This window comes from Nicotiana tomentosiformis, chromosome 3 (genome assembly GCF_000390325.3).
Source record: "Nicotiana tomentosiformis chromosome 3, ASM39032v3, whole genome shotgun sequence".
NCBI classification, from domain to species: domain Eukaryota; kingdom Viridiplantae; phylum Streptophyta; class Magnoliopsida; order Solanales; family Solanaceae; genus Nicotiana; species Nicotiana tomentosiformis.
In genome coordinates, this window is record NC_090814.1 from 83,002,931 (window position 1) to 83,027,256 (window position 24,326).

The window sequence follows — 24,326 nt, forward strand, 5'->3', positions numbered from 1 at the left end:
ATTCGGCAATGGCTTGCCCATGGTCATGCAACTCTTTGTGAAGGTGGATCACGTTCGGATCACCTTGTGGAACATTAACCCGGGATTGCTATGCCGATGATATTTCTGCCATTTCATCCAAAATCTCAGACGCCTTCACATACAGCGTAGTCATAAAGTTACCACCGACAAGTTGATTCACTACACATTAGATGGTTGTGTTAATCCCACGATAGAAGGTTTGTTGAATCATGTTTTCCGTCATATCATTGTTGGGACATTCCTTGACCATTATTCTATACCTCTCTCAAATCTCGTGTAGTTGTTCATTTGGCTCTTGCTTGAATGCCAAAATCTCATCTCGAAGCGTAGCCATGTGCCCCGGAGATAAGAACTTAGAGATAAACGTTTCCACCAACTCATCCCAAGAGTGAATGGAATGGTTTGGCAAACATTCCAACTAATCTAAAGCTTTTCCCCATAGAGAGAAGGGGAAAAGCCTTAGCCTCAATGCATCATTGGAGACATTTGTTTGTTTGTTCCACCAACAAGTGTCCACAAACCCCTTCAAATATTTGTACGCATTTTGACTTGGAACAACAGTGAAGAAACCTCGTTGCTCAAGCAAAGTGAGCATCACATTGGTGATTTGAAAGTTGCCTGCCCTAAAATGGGGAGGGACTATTGCACTAGCATATCCTTCATTGGGTAACACTCGGTGTGGAGCCGCTTGTGGTAGAGGTGGGGGTGGAGCGGGGATATTGTCATGAGGCACTCGACCTCTTCTATTGGCTTGAGGTTCAAGAGGAACCTCAGAAACTTGCTCATCCTCGATGTCCATATCCCCCAAAGGAAACATTTTGAGCTCATTGTGTCACCTTGGTTGTACCTACGATTTCTCAAACAAGTTAGTAACACAGAAGGAAAAGAAGATATTTCAAAAACACATACAAATATATAGCTAACACCGTTTTAACTCCCCGACAACGGTGCCAAAAATTAATCACGTCCACAATACACCTCAATAGGAGATATGATACGGTCGTATGCAATAATAATTACCCAACTAGGAGTCGGGGTCGAATCCACTAGGAGTTATGATGGGAGTTAGGAGTATATATTTGAAGCAAGCAAATGGGTTATCTAAGGTTACACTTCCACAACAAGGTTTTGGTTTCTATTTCTACTATTACTCTAATGAATGCAAGATAAAGAAAATAGATTCTAGATAAATGTTTTTGAGGTTTTTCCAATTGGATTAAAGGCCCAGGGTTGTGACCATAACCTAGGTGTTTGCTTAATAGGATAAAGACGTTAATCCTTGTTTTGTTGATTGGGGTGTCTTATAGCTCTCAACTCTACGTTACCCACTCAATACCTCTCGGTTAGAGAGTGATTTTGCCCAATTTGGCTTTCTCAAGTCCAAATGGGTATCAACCAAAACAGTTTATAAGAGCTCAAGTCGGGTTATTACTATCTCTAGCTTGTACCTCTTAATTAGGTTAATCAATCTCTCAATTAACCCAATTCCTTGTTAGCTAGGTTATCCTAGACTAGGTCTCTCTTTCTCAAGTAGAGACTAAGTCAAATAGGCATGAATCAATGTTTGAAACCATTAATTCTAAAATTGAAGCATGAACTAAGCTAAATAATCAACACCCAATCATAAACAAGCACTAAATTAGATACCCATAAGGTTTACGCACTAGGGTTAGGTAACAATCCTAGTAAACATCTAGCTACTCATAATAGAAATTGCATAAAATAAAGAAGAAAAGCTAATTAAACTCATAATGGAAGATTAAAATGATGAAATCTAATGTTAAAACACCAAAATAATGTAAAACTTCCTAAAGTAGTAAAGAAAAATGGCTACAACAACTTCAGATGTTCAAACTTGACCTAATTTTGTGAAACTCGTCTATTTATACAAGGCCAAAAATCTCGGACAAAAATGCCCCACGGGAGGTTCTGCAGCCACACAATTCCTTGTGCGGTCCGCAGATTTCTTCAGCTGGCAGGAAGTGGAGTTCTGCGGATACACATTTCTGGACTACGGTCGCGAGCCAATTTTCTACGACCGCACATTTCTAGACTACGGACGCGAGGCAATCTTCTGCGGTCGCACAATTCTTGTGCGGTCCGCAATTTACAAAGGCTCCTAGACTTGGTCTTTTTGCATACTCTCTGATCTTTGACTCTTAGCCCAGTTCTGAGGCCGCACATTGATGAAAGTTTTGCTAAATTTTTCTTCTTGGTTTGCGCCCGCAGAAGGAATTCTGCGGTCCGCAATTTCTTCTGCGGCCACAGAGCTCCTTTTGCGGACCGCACATTTATGCTTCTTCGCCCTTTATTGCCTTGTGCTTTGGAACATTCCTTTTTGAGTCGGATTTCATCTCGGGAGACCAAACTTCCAGCATTCTTGCAATTTTGTACAATTTCATTAGTTTTGGGAACACAATTCAATATTTTCGGACTAAAACAAAAGCTAAAAGGTGCTAATAAGCAATCAAAATCCCCACTTATCAGTAACCAATCTTGCTTTCAACCCCTAGAAGCTCTTTTCACAAACATCTGACCATTGGAACTTAACTTCTTTCTGCGTCAATTTAGTCAATGGAGAGGAAAGGGTAGAGAACCCCTCCACAAACTTCCAGTAATACCCAGCCAAGCCCAAGAAACTACGAATCTCTGTTGGAGTTATAGGCCTTGGCCAATTCTTCACGGCTGAGATCTTTTGCGGATCAACCTTAATTCCTTCTCTGGAGATGACATGACCCAAGAATGTGACAGATTCGAGCCAAAATTCACACTTCAAAAACTTCGTATACAACTTGTACTGATATAGAATCTGCACAACTGCCCTGAGATGATCGACGTGGTCCTCACTACTTTGTGAATACACAAAAGTATCGTCAATGAACACTATAACAAAAAAGTCAAGAAAAGGTTTGAAGACTCAATTTATCGGAAATTTGAAGTGCCTATATCAGGTTTTGAAAGCTGTTTTTGGAATATCCTGCTCCCTAATCTTTAATTGGTGATACCCGGATCATAAATCAATTTTGGAGAAGTACTTAGCACCCTGCAACTAATCGAACAAGTCATCTATCCTAGGCAGTGAGTACTTATTCTTGATCGTGACCTTGTTGAGCTGCCTATAGTCAATACACATTCTCAGTGACCCATCTTTCTTTCTTACAAAGAGAACCGGTGCGCCCCAAGGCGACACACTCGGCCGAATAAACCCTTCTTGAGCAAGTCCTTCAATTGTTCCTTTAGTTCCTTCAATTTTGTCGGTGCCACCCTGTAGGGTGGAATAGATATAGGTTGCGTGCCTGGCATTACATCAATGCCAACATCAATCTCCCTGCTTGGTGGGATCCCGGGGAGCTCATCCGGAAAGACCTCGGGGAATTCATTCACAATAGGCACAGACTCAAGTGTAGGTGCCTCAACATCGGTGTCCGTAACGCATACCAAATGGTAAATACACCCCTTATTGATCATCTTTGTGTCCTTAATGTAAGAAATAGACCTACCCTTTGGCACCAAATCATCCCCCTTCCATTCAATAACTGGCTCATTTGGAAATTCAAACCTAACGGTTCTGGTTTGGCAATCAAGCTTGGCAAAACATGAATAAAGCCAGTCCATCCCCATTATTACATCAAAATCAACCATCCCCAGCTCAATGAGATTGTCCATGGTATCCCAACCACGCACTGTGACAACACAATCCCTATAAACCCGTGCGACCACAATAGACTCACCGACCATAGTAGATACAGAAAATAACTCATGAAGCTATTCCGGTTCTATCCCAAATTCCATTGCAACATAAGGAGTGACATATGACAAAGAGGAACCAGAATCAATAAGGGCATATACATCATGAAATTGGACAGTCAATATACTTGTGATAACATCTGGAGAAGCCTCTGAATCCTGACGCCTCTTCATATCATAAAACCTGTTGGACCCTCCCGAGCTCTGGGTACCACCCCTAGATACACCACACCCTATGGGCGCTGAAGTGCTTCGAGCTAGGGGAGGTGTAGTAGATGTAGTAGCTGCAAAACTAGCTGATTATGCCATACCCCTGCCCACACTCTGTCGAGACGATCGACAATCCCTCTGAATATGACCCCTGACACTGCACCCATAGCATATGGGCTGATCCATGAAGCAAACCCCAAAGTGTATCTTCCCATACCTAGGTCATTGGGGCCTCTTCTACTGCTGGAATCTCCCTCCAGGCCGACCATGTTGGTGGGGTCCCCTGTTACCTTGACTGGGCCTGAAACTACTCCATTGTTGCTGACTGGGCTCTGATGGCAGTGTACTGATTGAAAGCTGAGAAAAGGACTGGGATGGCCCTGATGACCCTCCCCTAAATGCTGACCTGCCACCACCACCACTAGAAGTACCACTAAAGTTTCTCGTTGATCGGGCGTTGTTGCTACCCTCTCGCTCCATTCTATTTTTCCATTTGCGGGTCTCTGTGGCTTGAGAAAATGCCACCATCTTACCATGGTTTATATCAGAATTCAAGGAAACTAGTGGCTAAGGCTCTGCATAGACCATTGCACTCTAGCCTCCATAATGGGCAACATGTAGATGGCATACTTGGACAAGCGCGCGAACCTCATATGATACTCCCACACAGTCATGCTACCTTGTTTCAAGCTTTCAAACTCAGTGTCACGGGCTGCCTTGGTCTCGGCAGGTAAGAAATGGTCGATGAAGGCATCGGCAAACTCACTCCACCTCGCTGGAGGGCTCCCCCTCCTCACGGGACTCTTCCCACATCACGAACCAAGAATAGGCCACCTCTTTCAGGCTGTATGAGGCTAAGTCCATTCCCTCTGTCTCAGTAGCACACATAACTTGTAGAGTTTTGTGGATCTCATCAATGAAGGCTTGGGGATCCTCTTCAGTATCAGTACTGAAACGTCCCATCAGTCACGTCGTTCTGACTTCGGACACGTGTCGCTCATCGGCTGGTTGCCCCAGAATGTGAAACGTCATCTGTTTCCCTACAAAAGCCTCCATCCTTTGTTCTTTTTCTACTTTTTCCCAAGCTATTACTTTCGAGCTTTCAGGCTATCATCAAACTTCATCCAAACCTTCATATCTTCATCCTTGTTCTTCAATTTTCATAGTGATTTCTAGGTTTTTACCCAGATTTCCTTCAAATATTCATACTCTGTTCTTAATCTTCAAAACTCATTTTTCAAAAACTTCGCATTCTTTCTTCAAATTTTCAAACCTCTCCCAGATAACAATGGCCAAAAATATCCAAATCTATTCCTCAACAAGTTGCCTCTTCATCTCTCAACCGGTCGCCGGTACTAAGGCGGTTGCCCTCGAAACGGCTTCTCCCGAGGTGGCGGCTAATGAACCGGCCCCCGAGCCTCCCTTAAAAGAGTTCATTCTCGGGGGATGCTCGAGAAACCCTCACGCAAACATGATAGGGGTGAATGAACATCAAGATACATATGCTCCATGACCAAAGATGTTTTTTTCCTATTGTTCGAAAAGACTGCAATTGGGAAGGCAAAGACGTAGTAGTCCCCGGGCCCGAGGACGCCATTACTACCCACGTGGAGGGGTAATTAAGTGTTTACACTTACCCCTTCATGCTGGGACCAGTGGACCCGATTGTTCTGGACTTTTGCAAGAGGTACGAGGTGTGCCTCGGGCAAATCCATCCGTCGTTACAGAGGATTGTGATCCTCCTCCGCTACTTCATGAACAAGATCGAGTCTTGTTGGTTCATGATTGATCATCTACTTCGATTATACATTTCCCAAATTTTCTGAGGGGGATTGATCAAGCTTACTCACTGGGCCATCAAGGCCCTTTTTTTTAGTATTGATAAAGACCGATACCGGGGCTGGCAGGGACACTTCATTCGGGTGAAGACCAAAGACTTCATTCCCCCAGAGTACATGCCATTCCTTGAGAAGTGGAATGCATCTCGTAAGTGCAATCTCTCTTCAAGTGTCAAAGATTTTCTTTTCTTTCAATTTCTTTCTTCTCATTCATGCTTGTGGTTGTGTAGCTGTCACCCGAATTCTGAATGCGGTCCCTCAACTAAAGGAATGGATCGAGGGCATCTGTACTCAGATGCCGCACTCTGATCACACATGGCGCAGATTCTCGAAGGGCCGATGAGAGGCCCGTTCTCATGGTAAGGTTTCTTTTTGAATAGTTAATACCATGTTTCTATCTTTCATCATACTGACTTTCCTTTCCCTCTGTTGTTGTAGGTTTTCCTAAGACCACCGAACTTAGGCCTTTGGAAGGGGAAGAGGACGTGTCCTTGTCCGTTGATCCCTCTATTGCGGGGCAGTCCGGGGCTGCCGGGGAGGAAAAAAAGAAAAGGAAGAGAAAACCTTCGGGCTCCCCGGGCTCTGAGATGAATAAACTAAAGAAGAGGGTGGCCCGCAAGCCTAGGAAAAGCTCTAGCTTCCGGGTGCCAAACTCTGACTCTCTCTCCTCCGACTCAGGGATGAGCAGGAGGATGAGCATATTTTCGTTACCCACGGGAAGACCTTTCCTGGAGAGTAGGAGGAATCTGGGGGTAGACTCGTGAGGTCGACCCCCCTCAAACTCAAGAGATCGATGTGGATACCCGGGGTGAGACTCCCTAGAAAGCCGGCTCTGCTCCGAAGGAAGTGCCCAATATCATCACGAGAGCTTTCTTCGATACTGGATTGAGGTCAACCAGCTCGAGCTTGAGGTCAAAGAGCTTGCCCAAAAAAAGGATATGTAGAAGCTTCTCAGCGAGCAACAAGAAGGGGTCATTAAGAAATAAGAACCTTCAGGCCGAGCTGGATGTGGCTCAGAAAGAAGCATCGGTCTTAAGGCGAAAGCACGCCGAATGGGTTGAAAAGGTAAAGACCTTCGAAGTAAGAAACGAGGAACCAATTGCAATGGCTAGCGATAATACCTCACAGGTCCAGCAGAAGATCGACCAACTTCAAAATGAGATGGATGAAATACAAGTAATGGCCGACTGGTGGAAAAGCAAGATGGATCTGCTGGCCTCGGAGAAGGCAACCGCCCAAGCTAAGCTGTCTTTGGTAGAAGTTCAACTTCGGGTGGCAAAGGAGAAAGCTGATAAACGGGATCAGCAAAATGAAGATCTCCGAACACAAATGGGCTCGGCCATCGCTGAACGGGATGCCCTTGGTAAAGAGCTTGAAATAACGAGGTCCAAGTTGGAGATAACCTCGGCCGATGCTAACGAGATGGTGGCTCAATACTAGGTCGATGTCGAAGCAGCCGAGGCCCACATGAAGACCACTGCTGAGTACGTGAGGCAGCTATCCCGAATGGAGACCCTCAAAGAAATCCATGCCCGAGGCTTCAACTTATCTGCCGAGATCGAGGAGGCAAAAAGACTTGAGGTCGAGGCAAAGAAGCTAGCTGAACCTGAAGGTGAGAAGGGCTCCAAAGAATCCGAAGGCCCCGATGGTTCTGGTGACGAATCGGGCTCCGGCGAAGATCAAGTGTAAATGCCTTAGGATTTTTTATTTTTTGTATTCCGTATATATTTGTTGTTAAGTTCAAGGCTGTTGTAAAGATATTCCGGAATATATAAAATTTCCCCCTTTTGGCAATTTGAAGTCTCTACTATCTTAACATCTTTTTATAATTGCAAATATTTTGAATACCTTAGCATAAAATCAAACTTAGTAATAAGTCATTTATTTTTCGTAAGCCCGAACAGAAATTGACCTCGATGCAATTTTTGCTCAAAACCTTTGAAAACTCGGAGTGACCAGAAGTTTTCCTAAGATGCTTAAGTATTCTTAGACGATGCCTTTGCCGAGGGTAACCTTTTAACAGGTTTAGAATTTTGTTTAAGGCCGTACGTTTTGATTACAGGCTTCGGACGTCTCCGAACCATTTGTTTGGGTGGCCATAGCCTTTTAGGTTTAGGCACTGCCTAATAGATTTTGCGCCTTCAGGTTTTGATGACTCGAGCCCGAACTTATTTCGGACGACAGTCCCCAAGTGGGGGTAGCCCGTTGGGCTCAGATTGGGGCTTCCCTTGGGCTTGATAGTTCCCGGGTAAGAATAGCCCTTAGGCTCAACGCTTTAAGAAGCAAAAATATGTAATAGCATGGTAGAAACTTCTTTTCATTTCTGTGAGTAACGTACAAGATTAAAAGTGTGTAAAAGCTTATATTATTGCTAAGGTGGCCTACGCGGGCACAGTTCACTTGACCGTTTTTCCCTTACAATAAATCCTAACCACCGATCCTAGACTGTTCAAGCACAAAGTTTCCTTCCTTCCTTGGTAGGAAACTTGACCCGAGGATGATGACCCCCAGTATTCGAGGTCGATCTTGAGAGAGCTCGGATACTGTTGATGAGACCATTTATTCCGATTTAAAATTGGTCTTTGATTCTAAGTTAGCATGATTTACTATTGCCTCATTTAAAACCTTGCCGGAAAACCCATTTGGGACAAAACCAATTCAAGGAAAAAAAAGTGCAACGCGTGCTTTCAGACCTGATAGTCACATTCTCCTTTGGTTGTTGCCCGCAAGTGTTAGTTCGATTCGTAATATTATAAAAAGGTGAATGAGTTCGTACCTTAGCAGTAGTACCGCTTTAAGTGTGTCACATTCCAGTTGTTTGGTAGATGTGCACTGTTTCGTGCTTCGAGTTTGTATGAACCTTTATCGGTAATCCCGACCCAATTCGGCCCCAGCTTCCCCTCGTTCGGGTTTCGAGTATGCAGTGTTACTTTTATTAACACCAAGTCCCCGATATTGAAGTGTCGGAGGTTGACTCTTCGGTTGTAATATCTTTCTATCCGCTGTTTCTGGGCGGACTCGCGCCTTTCATCCAATAGTTACAGGCTCGTGCTCATGGCCTCAATGTTGGATTCTTCGGTCGCATATCGGAACTTGAGGCTCGGTTCTCCCACTTCGACCGATATTAGTGCTTTGGCACTGTAGATCAATGAAAATGGAGTGGCCCCGGTACTAGATTTCGAGGTTGTACGGTATGCCCACAAGACTTCGGGCAGAATTTTCTTCCATTTCCTTTTGGCATCGCTTAACCTTTTCTTCAGGTTTTGAAGTATGGACTTGTTTGTAGATTTTTCCTGTCCGTTCCTACTAGGTTGATAGGGTGTTGACAATATCTTTTTGATCTTATGGTCCTCGAAAAGTTTGTTTACTTTGCTGTCGATGAACTGCTTCCCGTTATCACATACTATCTCAGTAGGTATTCTGAACCGGCATATTATGTGGTCCCAAATGAAGTCGACGACTTCTTTTTCCCGGACCTTTTCGAATGCTTGAGCTTCGACCCACTTAGAAAAATAGTCGGTCATTAACAGTATGAATTTGGCCTTACCGGGTGCCTATGACAGGGGACCAACAATGTCTATTCCCCACTTCATGAACGGCCAAGGTGACAAGACCGAATGTAGTAGCTCTCCGGGTTGATGGATCATCGGTGCATGCCTCTGACAGCCGTCGCATCTCCGTACAAAGTCCTTTGCATCTTTTTCCATATCGATCCAGTAATAGCCGACTCTGATTATCTTACGAATCAAACATTCTGCCCACGAATGATTTCCGCAGGTGCCTTCGTGAACTTCCCTCAAAACATATTCGGTATCTCCCGGCCCCAAGCATATAGTGAGTGGGCCATCAAACATTTTTTCTGAACAGAGTACCTTCGGACAGGATAAACCTGGACACCTTCGTGTCCCTGAAACCTGGGGGTACCGCTAATGCATGGTAACAAAACAACCCCAGATTTCAGGGACTAGGAGCTCATGGTTTTATGAATCAGCCAAGGCAGCAGTTTCAGCCTCAACATCCCAATCAACCTGGTCTAGAAGATCTCATGAAGGCCTTCATTGTGAAAGCTAATGAAAGATTTGAAGTACAAGGGGCAACAATTCAAAATTTAGAGAAGCAAGTGGGACAGATTGCAACAATATTATCTGAGAGGATTTCGGGCACTCTCCTTGCTGATACTGAAAGAAATCCCAAAGAAATGGTGAATGTTGTAACCTTGAGAAGTGGGCAAGTGCTGAAAGATCCCACCCCCATCCAAAAATATATGATACGTGAAAAAGAAAGTGGGGAGCAGCTGAAAAGTGATGATGATAAGAAGAAGAAAGGCACAAAGAAAGCTGAGAAAAAGAAGAAGGGAGATAATTCGAGAAGGGAGGAACCTGAGGGGAGTGAGCATATGCCTGCGCTACCTTTCCCCCAAAAGCTATATAGAGAAAAGCTGGACAAGCAGTTTGAGAGATTTCTAGATATGCTGAAACACGTTCATGTAAACTTACTATTCATAGAAGTGCTCTCACAAATGCCTTCTTATGCTAAATTCTTGAAAGAGATTCTTACGAAGAAGAGGAAAATAGAGTAGACCTCAGTGGTCAAGCTCATAGAGCATTGCAGTGCGATATTGCAAAATAAACTCCCATAAAAGTATGGAGATCCAGGGAGTTTTACTTTACCTTGATCTTTAGGAACTATTAATTTTGAAAATTCATTATGTGATTCTGGTACCTCAATTAATTTAATGCCTTTATCTATTTACAAGAAACTGGATAAGGAGATTGGAGAGATGAGGTCTGCACCAATATCGTTGCAGCTGGCAGACCAAATGACTTTGATACCCGAGGGGATAGTTGAAGATGTTTTAGTTCGGGTAGAGAAGTTCGTATTTCCTGTGGATTTTATAGTGGTGATTATGGAGGAAAACAAGGAGGTCTCCCTCATCCTAGGAAGATCATTCTTAGCGACGGGCAGAGCGATATTAGACATACATGAGAGAAAACTCATGCTTAGAGTGGGTGAAGAGACTGTGACTTTCAGGATGGATGTATAAAAGGGGGTGCAAAAAGGAAAACCAGCTGCAAGTAGTGAGTGGAGAGTGAAGGGATCGAAAGAGAAGGCTGCAATAAGCGAGAAAGATAAGTGTGGGGTGTACCCCAAGAAGGCTGAGAAGAGGTTGTCTGCATGGATATGTGCATTAGTTCGGGCACGAGGAATGGAGCCCGACTTCGACTCAGACCCCGACTAGATGTTCAGGGAAGTTTCCTTTAGCTTATGCTTTTTAATTGTGTGTCATAGGGACATGCCACACTATTTTTAATCATAGTTTCTAGCTTGGTTGCTATCCAAGATGATCAATAGTTGAGATTTATAAGATGTCTAACTAAAATTAACTAAGAATCTAAAGCTATTGACTAATGACAATCGAAACAAGAAATAAGCAAAGAAGGTTATCAATGGGAGAAGATAGGGTTTTGATAGGATAGATGCAAGATAATTGTTTGGGATCTAACTCTAGATAATTCACTTCTAATGTTCAAGTGAGTCTCTTGAATTCACTCAATTATTAGTTCAAATGTTCAGCAAAAACTCCTCTCTCGATTAAGTCTTAACCTCACAAGATGAACCAATTTAAGCATGTGAAAATATGCAAAAATTCGCAATGGATTAGTCTTTAGGAAAACCTCTTTCAATTATTCTCCTAACTAGTTTTAATCAATGATTCAACTAGCCTCTTTCGATTACTTAGAAGAATCTATGAACTCAACCAACAATGTAATGCAAAGATATCACAAGTTATGCCTCTCTCAATTACATGAACAAGTGAATAAAGAAGCAACAATTAAATCATCCAAAAATGTTTCAATACATAAAACTAGAATTATAATCCACAAACAATCATCAATATACCAAATCCATCAAACCCTAAAAGGAACTTCTCCATAGATATGGAGCAATTCATCACAAATAAAATTAAAGTATAGGAAAACATAAATTCAATCCAAACTCGGGTCTTGAGTAATGAAGGAATGATGAATTCCTTGTGCTTGTGTTCTTCCAACTCCTCCTTAGCCTCATTAGGTCCAAAGTATGTCAAAAGTCCAGAAAATAACGTTTTCCATGTATTTATACCAAGTAGGGTTGGCCCCAGATGAAATCACCCTTTCCTAGCCAAAATAGGATATTCACTCTTTAAACAATACACAGGCGCACTGCATAGGGAGACGAACCATGCGGGGCATTAGTGGAGAAATTCAGAGAGCTCAAATCTATCAAGAAACAGGATTTGCACTGTTGCGGCGCCCCATGCACCGCCCCACGCACCACAGGAATGCAAAAATCTCAGAGTGTTACTTTTTGCTTGTGTTTTGACGTCCATACTTGGCCCTCGACCACCGAACACGATCCCGGGTTAATCCCTTGGGCTTTTACTCAGACTTCAAATCTCCAAATAGCTTGAATTAGCTCCACAACATCTACATAGCTCGGAATCACTCCTACAAGGCATAAAACACACAATAAGTGCAAAACACTACCAATTAAAGCTCAAAGACGAATAAAGTGCAGTGAATTAGAGTGCAGTAAGCTGCTAAAATACGTAATTATAGCCTACCATCAGTGCAAAGCTCTCGATTCTTTAGGATCTGAGAGCAACTTCCCAGTCTTCAAGTAGTCTATATACTTGTTTATCTAGTCCTAAGTTAAACTTGTTGATTTTATTTTGGCATGGCCTTCTTCCACTACTGATTTCATGAGCTGTACGACCATTCCTGAGCTGAATTCATCCTCATCAATCGATGACCCCAAGTTAGCCAGGGTATCGGCTTCGCTATTTTGATCCCGGGGTACGTGCTGTAGGGTCCATTCCTTGAATCGATGCACCTGTAATTTGTCTAAGTACCTTCGCATTTATTCCTCTTTTACTTCGAATATCCCATTGACTTAATTTACCACAGAGGGAGTCGCACTTAGCTTCGACCACTTCGGCCCCCAGGCTTTTAGCCAATTTGAGACCTGCAATCATGGCCTCCTACTCGGCCTCATTGTTAGTTAATTTTACAGTTCTAATAGATTGCCTAACTACATTACCCATAGGCGGGTTCAATACGATGCCGAGTCCAGACCCTTTTTCGTTCGAGGCACCGTCCGAAAAGAGGGTCCTAATTCTCGAGGAAGTCCCTGAGGTTAACAACAATTCCTTTTCGACTTCGGGTATTAAGGCCGGCGTACTGTTATCCACGAAGTCTGCCAAAATTTGAGTTTGGATGGCAGTCCGGGATCGATATTTGATATCGTACCCGCTAATTTCTAGGACCCATTTGTCCAACCTGTCCGAGAGCTCGGGTTTGTGCATTATGTTCCTTAGTGGGTAAGAAGTTACGACGCATATGGGGTGGCATTAAAAATATGGCTTTAACTTTGTGGAGGCGCTTAGCAAAGCGAGCGCCAATTCTTCTAAGTGAGGATACCTTGTTTCATCCTCGCCTATAGTTCTGCTATCACAATAGATAGGAAATTGCGTACCTTCCTCTTCCCGGACTAAGACTCCACTTACCGCTATCTCAGATACCGCTAAGTACAGGTACAACTGCTCGTCTGCCTTCAGAGTATGGAGCAAGGGTGGACTCGAAAGGTACCGTTTGAGTTCATCCAAAGCTTGCTGGCACTCAGGGGTCCACGAAAAGTTATTCTTCTTCTTCAATATTGAGAAGAACCGATGGCACTTATCGTAAGACCTCGGTATGAAACACCCCAGGGTGGTTATGCACTCGGTTAGCTTCTGAACGGCCTTGACACTATCCACCACAGTGATATCTTTTATAGCTTTGATTTTATTGGGATTGATATAGATCCCTCAGTTGGACACCATGAATCCAAGGAACTTACCGGATTCGACTCCGAATGCGCATTTCACCGGGTTTAGCTTCATATTATATTTCTTCAATATGTTGAAAGTTTCCTGCAAATGTTTCAAATGGTCCTCTGCTCGCAAGGACTTAACTAACATGTCGTCAATATAAACCTCCATTAATTTTCCTATTTTTTCTTCGAACATCCGGTTTACTAGGCATTGATAAGTGGCACCGACGTTTTTAGTCCTAACGGCATTACGTTATAACAATAGGTGCCAAATTTAGTGATAAAGAAAGTTTTTTCTTGATCGCCCGGGTCTATCCGGATTTGGTTGTACCCAGAATAGGCATCGAGAAAGCTGAGTATCTCATTCCCGGCCGTTGTGTAGATCATGCGATCGATGTTAGGTAAAGGAAAAGAGTCCTTGGGCACGCCTTGTTCAAGTCTTTGTAATATATATACATTCTTAATTTATTTCCCTTTTAGGCACTACTACTACGTTAGCCAACCAATCCGGGGTACTTAACTTCCTGAATGGAACCTATTTTAAGGAGTTTGGATACCTCGTCTTTGATGAATACATGCTTGACTTCGGACCGAGGCCTTCTCTTCTGTTTAACCGGGTGGAACTTCGGATCCAAGCTTAGCTTATGAGTGGTTATTTCTGGCGGGATCCCTGTCATGTCTAGATGGGACCAAGCGAAACAATCTACGTTAGCTATAAGGAATTTAATGAGTTTTTTCCTAAGCTCGGGAGTTAACCCCGTGCCCAGGTATACCTTCCTATCGGGCAGGTGTTCGATCAATATGACTTGCTTTAGCTCCTCGACCGTTGATTTGGTGGCGTGGGAATCATCAGGGGTGATGAACGAACTAGGAACTCCGTAATCATCATTCGTCTGCTTCTTGCTTCTCTGGTTCGGTCAGGGCCAGTGTCGGTGATTTCTATTTAGATTCTTCCTTCCTATCCGTCTCCGGGTTCTTTAATGTCGAGAGTGCAGACATCGGGATCACCTCATCAATAGCAAACATTTCTTTTGTGGACGGCTGCTTTCCTTAAACCGTCTTGATTCCTCCTGGTGTGGGGAACTTCATTGCCTGGTGTAGTGTCGAGAGTATTGCCCTCATATTATGAATCCATGGCCTTCCGAATAGAGCATTATATCTCATATCCCCTTCAATCACATAGAACTTCATTTCTTGAATGGTCCCGGCGGTGTTCACCGGCAGGGTTATTTTCCCTTTAGTAGTTTCGCATGCCATGTTAAATCCGTTTAGAACTCGGACTGTAGGTACTATTTGGTCTTGTAGACCCACGTGTTCTATGACCCCCGATCTGATGATATTGGCTGATCTACCTGGATCAATTAACACACGTTTAACTCGAGATTTATTTATGAGTACAGATATTACCAGTGCATTATTATGCGGTTGTACGATGCCTTCAGCGTCCTCATCGTTGAAAGAGATGGTCCCCCCCGGTATGTAATCTCGGGTTCGTTTTTCCCTTGTAATAGACACCTTAGTACGCTTTAGCATTTCCACCAATGATCATGTTAATGACGTGCTGAGGTTCCTCTTGCTCGGTCTGTTTGTTGGAGTCCTTATTCCTGAAGTGATTTTTGGCCCGATCACTCAGAAATTCCCGGAGGTGCCCGTTATTGAATAACTAGGCCACTTCTTCTCTTAGTTGTCGGCAGTCTTCGGTCCTGTGGACGTGAGTGCCATGATACTTACACATCAGGTTGGGATATCTTTGGGCAGGATCGGGTTGCAATGTCCGAGGCCACTTTTTATCTTTGATGCATCCGATGGCAGATACGATGCCCGCGACATCAACACTGAAGTTGTATTCTGATAATCTCGGTGCCTCCCTGGCCCCGAGTGGCATGTGAAAACCGTTTTTATTCACGAGTCCTCGACTATTGTGGCCTCGATCGCTCATTTTTTCATTCTTCGCCGCATTACGTCCGGATCCGCTACCCCTTCGATCTCCGCTATATGGTTGATACTAATCTCTGTTCGGTCTTGATTCATGATCGACGACTCTTTTAGGCCTTTCATAAGTTCTGATGGGATAAACGGAACCGGAGAGGCCCCCGAGTTGATCATCCTCGACTCTAATTTTTTATTGGTACCTATTATGGACGTCAGCTGATCACACCCAACTCTAGTCCTAAAAAGGATAAGCGGTTGCTGCAAATATAATCCGGTCTAAAAGTCCGAAGTCGAATCTCACAGAGAACTAAGGTTTAGCTACAACTATTTACTATCACTAAGAAGACAAGCTCGAACAATTTCTAAGTTATAAATATTAAGATTCTTATATCTAATTAACTAATAAATTAAACTAGTAGATTAACAACTTAAGATAATAAGGGTTGGAGAATAGATTAAGGAGGTCTAGAGTTATGATTTCCCCAATTATCGGAATCCTTCCCGCTACGTCTTTTATAATTTCGCCTAAGTATTCTCTACCGATCGTGAGTACTTCGGGTGTCGTAATTCTCTCTCGAGCAACTACCACAATTTACTAGACATATTCTCTCGAACTATGCTAGCTGGCACTAATCCACTGCTTACTACGATCACACCAAGGTTTCGTTATCTCTAATCCCGCCTTTAAACCCTCCGTATTGATCTCTCACATACGTTAGGAGTGATGTTGTTCAACGACTACCTAAATGTGTACTCTCTCTCGAGCAATATACACACTGAATAGGCACAGTTAATTGATGGCCATTCAATCAACAACAATAAAGACGTAATTGAACAAGTAGAGAAATCCAGCGGCTCAATTATATAAAAACATAATAAGAATTTATCCTAAAAAAGGTTCCATCAAAACCCTAGATAACAAATTAGCTATTCATAATAGTATGCAAAAATACAATACTAGAATTCATAATCAATAATAGAAATAGGAAGAAGAAGGTGAAAAACTCGTAGAAGAATTTTCCGCCTCGATCCTAGCGTGTTCTTGACTCCTTATGTCGAATCCCCTCTCCAAAAACATCTTCTATAGGTCGAATTTTGTCTAAAAACGTCCTCCCCTTCTCTTAGACATGTTTAGGGAGTATTTATAGGCTAGGATTGAAGTCCTTGAGTCTAAATCCGGGTTAGAGACTTTTAATCCACGACTTTTAATTACTGGGATATAGACCTTGCGAAGCCAGGCTTATAGCGCGGTCAACCTGGATATAGACCTCGCGAAGCCTGGTTTGTAGCGCAGTCAAGCTGGCTATAGACCTCGCGAAGCCTGGTCTGTAGCATGGTTTGGGTACTTGGTATTTTTGTGCTCTTTTCTTGCATTTTCGTCCTCATTTTGAGCAACCTTCACTCGTCTTTGTCTTCCGATGCTCCTACACATAAAACAACATAATTTAGCTCAAACGTCGCACAATTAACCACTAAACTAACAACATGTAAGGCGAGTAATGTACTAAAAGTATAGCATTTTGGCCTAATATCATCAGCCCTAGTTACCACCGCTCTATCAAATTATGTTTCAGTTGTTGTGAAGCCAAGGAGCTTTGGGGGTTGAGTCCTTGAGTGAACGCCTGAACGGCACAATAGTCTGCAGCCGATGGCAGGTCCATTCGTTCCATTTGAAATCTCAACACGAATTTCCTATGCATTTCATTATCTCTTTGTTTCACTTTGAAAAGGTCCGATTTTCTGGTCTCGACCTTGATGGCCCCGGCGTGAGCTTTTATGAAGGCATCTGCAAGAATAGAAAATGAATCAATGGAATTAAGGGGTAAGTTGTGATACCATATCATTGCTACTTTCGACAGGGTTTCTCCGAACGTTTTCAGCAAAACCTACTCGATTCCATCATCTTCTAAGTCGTTTCCCTTGATGGCATACGTGTAGGAGGTCACGTGTTCATTTGGATATGTGGTTCCGTTATACTTTGGAATTTCGGGTATACGGAACTTCTTCGGGATTGGTTTCGGTGCCACACTCGGAGGGAAAGGTTTTTGGACAAATTTCTTGGATCCAGGCCTTTTAATATCGGAGGTGCTCCTGGGATTTGATCAACTCTGGAGTTATAGATCTCCATTTTTTTGTTGTTGGCTTCGATCTTCTTTTCCCCCGATTCCACCCGCTTTCTTAGTTCCTCAAGCATCTTTATTATTTCGGGGTTGTTCCCGGGTTCAACTTCACCCAGACTTTTCGTGGTTTGTTAATTTCTTTGGGTGTTTTCCCGGGATGGTTCAGGCTCAACTCTGTTTTGGGGGGGGGGGGGAGGGGGAGGGGCGGCTTTAGTTTGGTAGCTGGGCTATCACTGCCTGTTGAGCTTGTAACATTTCAAAGATCCCCCGCAAATTGATACCATTTCCTTCACCGACGTGCGTACCCCGAGCTATTGATCGGGCTCCTCCGTGAACGCTGTTCTCAGGGTCGGTAAGCAAGTTTGCGTTGATGGCCACATGTGAGTTGGCATCGATTGGGTCTGCAACCGGAACTCCGTTGGGTCAACAAGGGGCACCTCATTGCTGGGAACTATATTATTGTTCTCACCATGGTGGTTAGACTCATCATCAATGTTTAAGTGAGCAGATTGAGAGTTTGACATTCTTAAATTGACCTAAAATTAAAATATCAAAGAACAAGAGTAAAACAGAGTGCGTTATGGAAATTTGTATCAAATTACCACTATTATCCTTAGCCCCACGGTGGACGCCAAACTGTTTACCCTTAAAAATGGATAACAATTAAATTTATATGCGGTTTTAAGAATATGTGGATTAATTCAATACAAGTGATCAATGACGTTAGATTAAGCAAATAAAAGACGTAATAAATGGCCAAACCAATGATAAGGGTGAGTCCGAGCTCGGTTAATGACTTAACGAGGAACCTGCCTTCGATTCCGAGCTTGCACTTATGAAGAACTTATGAACAAAAACAAGAACTTTGAATAACTTTTAGAAACAAAGAGAACATAAGTATATTGCCTTGGTATACGTGTTACAATGTGTCTAATGAATAATAAGCTTCCCCTTTATATAGTATGCGAGTTTTACCCTAGGTACAATTCTAAGAAAGGCAAAAATCTTTCTTTTCGCTAATCACTGATTTTCTGCCGATACGGGCCGAGATTCATGCCGTGATATTCGGTTGGTTACGGACATCACGGCCCTTTGTTAGTCATGAGCGGTTGTTTGGTAATGCTCTCCGAAGTCTTGGGACTCGAACCAGACCCGGAGGACGTGGTCCCGATGGCTCCGAGGACAGGTGTTTTGCTCGAGTCTTGATACGAGAGGCTCCTTGCTCTGGTTCCGATTCTTTACATTCATGTCCCTGCTCCGTTTGCCTCCCCGAAAAATCGGAGTGCTCACAAGGCTCGGTTTTACCCATATAAAACCTGCTATTTATCAGAAAATGATTTTACTGCCATTGACCATGGCCAAGAGGGAATAATCCACATCAAGTAGAGGTGTTCAAAACCGAACCGAAACCGAAAACCGAACCGAAACTGAAGCTTAATGGCTTATTGGTATCGGGTTAACGGTTTAACAGACGGGGAACAGATTGAAATTTTTTTATTAACGGCTTATCGATTTGGGGGTGGATTATTCAATTTTTTTAACGGATAATCCGTTAACCCGTTAAGAATATATATATATATATATATAAATAAAAAATCCTTCCACTTCTTCCAGCTATTAGCTTAGCTTATTCTCCCATCCTACAACAAGATTGTTTAAGCTGCTATCTATGGTTCACCTCTGCTTTTGTTTTTTTAAACTAATGCATGTTGTCTATGTTTAATAGAAGAACAGTAGTGTTGTGCCACAATTTTTATCCCACAATATTGACGATAGTACTGTCTTGAATTATGTTCTGGGGAAAGAGTACATTTGCGTTTCCTGTAAATTATTTACTGCTTATAATCCATCCCTATTTCTATACATAACTGCCTTTTGCTCGGTGCTGTTTGTATGGTTAATGATATAGCGCGAAATGCCTGATTGAGAGTTTAAGTTAGAAATTTGAAGTTGTTGTTTGAACTTTAAAGCTGCAGAAATTCAAGCATTGTTAGGCGTTAGCTGCAGGCCAAACATTTCTGTGTAGACTTCTCACTTATAGATTAATCATTTTGAAATATGTATTCTGGACTCACTTTGAATATAGACTGGAATTTCCTATTCTGAATTAATATGCTCGGCGTTAACAGACATATGTATGTCTGGACTCATGTAATGTAGTCTGCTTTGGGATTTAATGGTAGGCGTTAACAGACATGTATGTCTGGACTCATATGTAGTTTGCTTTGGGATGTAATGTAGCCTACAATGTGTTCTGTTTTTTTCACTCTACAACACATGACACACTACATTATTCTTATGTAGGTGTTAACAGACATGTATGTCTGGACTCAATGTGTAATTTTCTATTCTGAATTTGTATGTTAGGCGGTTAACAAACAATTAATGCACGCAATATAGATTGCATTAGGCCGATAAACCGCCCGATAACCGTCCGATAAGAGCTAAACCGATACCAATCCGCCCGATATCTTATCGGGTGGCTAGCGGATTAATACATTTAAAAGCCGATAACCGTTAAGCTAAACCGTTAAGAGTAATTAACTGTCCAATCCGCCCGATAATCAGCCCTAACATCAAGGGTTTTTTAAAGAGGAATATCCAATAGCGTTTGCTGTACTTATTGCCTGCTGAATTGAATAATTAAGTACGTCTTAATACTTATCAATAGGGAGGCCAAAGCGACAGGTACATCTTCTTCCAATTATGCGGTGTATGTAAACTTCAATGTTACAAATTACGTAAAAGAAAATTAAACTAAAACCCAAAGAAGAAAAAGAAGTAAACATAATTAAGTACTTAGATGTGATCCCTAAAAAAGATATTATTAATCTTATTTGGCGAGTTAAACAATTTATCCTTTTCTTTTAAAAATTTATTTAACTATGAAAATTAGTACTTAAATTTAATTATTTTTCTAAATGTATAAGTTATATTTCAAAAATAAGAAATCAATGTAAAAAAATTTACTATATATTTGTGTATATTACAATAAAAATATATGTATGCAGTATATGTATTAATGGATGGAACCGAGTCAGGTCTCTGCCTCCATTTTTGTAATTAACGATTGAGTTTCGTTTTAACTAATTAAAAGAAAGAACAGGAGTCCGTAGTGTTCAGCCTCCCATTGTACAGGAATTCAGGAAAAGCATCAGGTGCATACTTAGAACCATGTTAAATTTTCTAGCATTAAACCCTGTATTTTCTAAAAACAAGTAGCAAAACTATTAAATCTTGTCGTCCAATTAGAAACGTGTAATTATTTTAGTCAGTTCCTAACCCAAATGAAAATACTAAATCAGCACATGGTATGTGCGCGTGGAGTATTTCTATATATTGGCTACGTAAGATGTTCCAACTACATCTATTTATATATGTCACCATTATGTATATGGCTCTAAAACTTTTTGTTCTTCACAAATACATGTGCGATATGTTTAATTTTTATCCAACTGCTTCTTTCTTGTGCTATTTTTGTGAAATATAATTATTATTGGTCCTTCCTATTCGACAGGTACCTAATTTAATTAAAGATTGAAAATTTCTTTCTTTTTTTATTTTTTGTGATTACCTCAATATATACGTACACACATGTTTATTCATTTTTAAATATGAACATTAATTGTTAGTATGTTACTAGTGCATCTGCGAGAGATCATTAGGGTTTCATAATTTGACATCGACTTAGGAAGTTGGATAATTTTAGATAGTAGTCTAAAATCAGGTTAGAATCCGGGGAGGAGGAGGGACCATTGACATCTAAATTAATTGATCTAAGACAAATAAACTTTATATACGATTATCTATTCTGAAATTGGAGTTATAGTCAAGTGTTTTTTTTTCTTAGTATGATTACAATTTTACCTGTTAGGAGTAGGGTTCAATTATATATCAACAAAAGATCAAACGTTTTCTCGTCGTTTCCCTTCTCCTTCACCCCATTCACGGGCGTTCACAAGAAGTAAAAAGGAGGATAAAGAAATTAAAGCGACAACAAAAGGAAAAGAAGAAATATCATACTAGTACAAGTAAAGCTCATAAGTCCCACCCCATTGAACATCTTAGTTGATCTTTTAAAATCAACATTGCCCTCATTTCTCAACTCTAATTTCTACGGGGCAAGTTACACATTTGATGGATCGGCAAGGGGGTTAGAAATTAAATACCACCCTAACAAATGTTATGTTTTTCCATTTTAGGTCAAAAGTTAAAGACTACCCCCAAAAATATCATATTTCGGGTCAAGTCTGCACAGTTTTTTCCAAAAGACTTCATACCATTAACTTAGAGGATCCTTATACCTTATATGTAGGTTCTCAGTATTTTTAGCTACCAATATGGGACAACGTTCGCACGGTACTAATTTGGGCTTTTCCATTCATCTCCATTCTCTCCAATTTCCTTCAATTAATTTTTCTTTCAAAAATATTCAAAAGATTTCACTACAGCATTAAGTATTGTAACTAAAAGTTAGTTACAAACTTTAGATGATCTGTGGCTAAGGACTAATACATATTGCTACTAATTGTTTTTGTGTTGCAGCTATATTGGTAAACATTTTTTGCCACGAAATATATACTTAGCAATCAAAATTCTTTTATCACGACAAATAAACTATGTAGCAATCTTTATATTGTAGCATCATGATGTTCTACTGTGGCAAAAAATTTAATTTATTTGCCACGAAAATTTAACTTTTGTGTCTAATGGCTTAATTAGTACTAGCTTTACTAATATCTCCTTAATATACTTATATGACCAATTTTATAAGATAATGAAACTCTCAATAATCTTAAAACGGATAGTAAAGCTCCAAACACTTAAGAATACAACTCAATCTTTTGCCCTAGAAGTTTCTTTTAACAAAGGCTTAGCTCATCAAGGAACAATCGTGTAGTCCTACATTATCATTTTATGGAAGAATTATAGGAAAGGAACCCACAGATATATTAACATGAGCAATAATAGGCGTAGGAAATACCAATAGAACTCGCATCGATGAAAGCGGAATATCGGTTAAAAAATTCGTAATCACCTGAAATCACCTAGGAAAAGGATCAAAATTAATTTCACAAAAAATGATTAAAAACATTTCCTGAATCATATTTCAGAAGCTTCAACCATAAAGAAATAAATTGTTACTGATATACCAATCTAATAATGAAAATCTCCTTCCAATTGTTTCTTTTCCCAATTAACTAAGAAGAAGAATAAAGATGCTCTAGCATAAGTGACAAATAAATTTTGATGTACACATTGAAAATTATAAAAAGGAAGAAATAAGGTAACCAAAGAAATATATATATATATATATATATATATACGTGTTAGTGCCTAGTGGTTAGTGACAAAAAGTGAGATTTAAAAAAGATAGAAACATACCTTCTCTAGTGGATGACGAAGGATTTGGGAAATGGGAGAAGGTGTGGCGGCTGGAGAGATAAAACAAAGGTTAGGGGCTAGGTTTTGGGGATCTAATTCTTCTTTTATATCCCTATTTTTTACTCCTATTTTTTTTAAACTTTTTATGTACAAATATTATATATAAATGTAGATAAATATTTAATTTACATTATACATAGTAGAATAAATTAATATTTTCGTGAATAAAGTTTTATTATTATTCAAATAGAATATAATTAGTAATCATTATAATTAGATACAAGATCATAGTTGTTTAAATGTGATAAATTAGATTAAAAAAATTAATTCAATAATATACTTCGTGATTTACTAATCTCGTAGAACGCAATGTTATAATTACTTTGACATAGCCAAAAAGATGGTAATACTTTATTTAATAAAGGACCAAACCATTATAACTATATTTATTGTCTAGTTAAATATATATAATTAGTTATACAATGAGCTTATAGTTATTTAAATTCTATATAATTAATTATTTACACATTAATTAGACATAATTAAATTGTTACTTTAATTATAATTGGAACTTATAGTTATAGATAATACTTATTTAATAAGACTTATAGTATAATTATTTTTGTTATGGACTTCAATATCAACCATATTAAATTCTTAATTCTTAGAGTAACTAGATATTAGAATTATTTTCTTAAATTACATAACTAGAAAAATATATTTTTAAAAAAACTAATATGATTAGTTTCTATATTGTTAGCAAAGAGATTTTGGTTAAATGTCAGCATGGAAAGTAGTGACCGATTTTATTTTTGTCAAAATTCCATAACTATTTTAAATATTTTTTTTTAATTTTAGTGATCCTATATCTATCATTATTCTGCGGTTATAAAATTTCATCTGTCACTAAAATTAGGTTTTTTCTCTTCTGTTTATAGTGTTAGTGTGTTCTTTATGTGTATTTAGGACCTTTGGTCATTTGTCAAAATTAAATGCATCAAAATTACCACAAAGTTCTTAATATACAAGTAATTATATTGAAAATGAGTGAAAGTATATAAAATTACTCTAAATATTTATTTTAAATAATTAAGGGCCGCACATATATAAAAATCTCTTCAAACTATTAAAGTCTTCACTATATGAGTACTTATTTTTTTTTAAGAAGTGCTTAGACATACAAAATTATTTTAAAAACTTATTTAAAAATAATATAGTTTCA

The 24,326-nt window shown here is 40.3% G+C and overlaps 1 long non-coding RNA gene across 1 annotated transcript; it reads right to left on the reverse strand.

Annotated features, from left to right (window-relative positions):
• Nucleotides 1–11,665: 11,665 nt before the first annotated feature.
• Nucleotides 11,666–23,173, reverse strand: LOC138908775 (uncharacterized). Its single transcript, XR_011415177.1, has 3 exons — nt 23,105–23,173; nt 22,704–22,767; nt 11,666–12,304 (listed from the first exon to the last, which is right to left on the reverse strand). It is a non-coding gene; the product is annotated as an uncharacterized lncRNA (long non-coding RNA).
• Nucleotides 23,174–24,326: the final 1,153 nt, after the last annotated feature.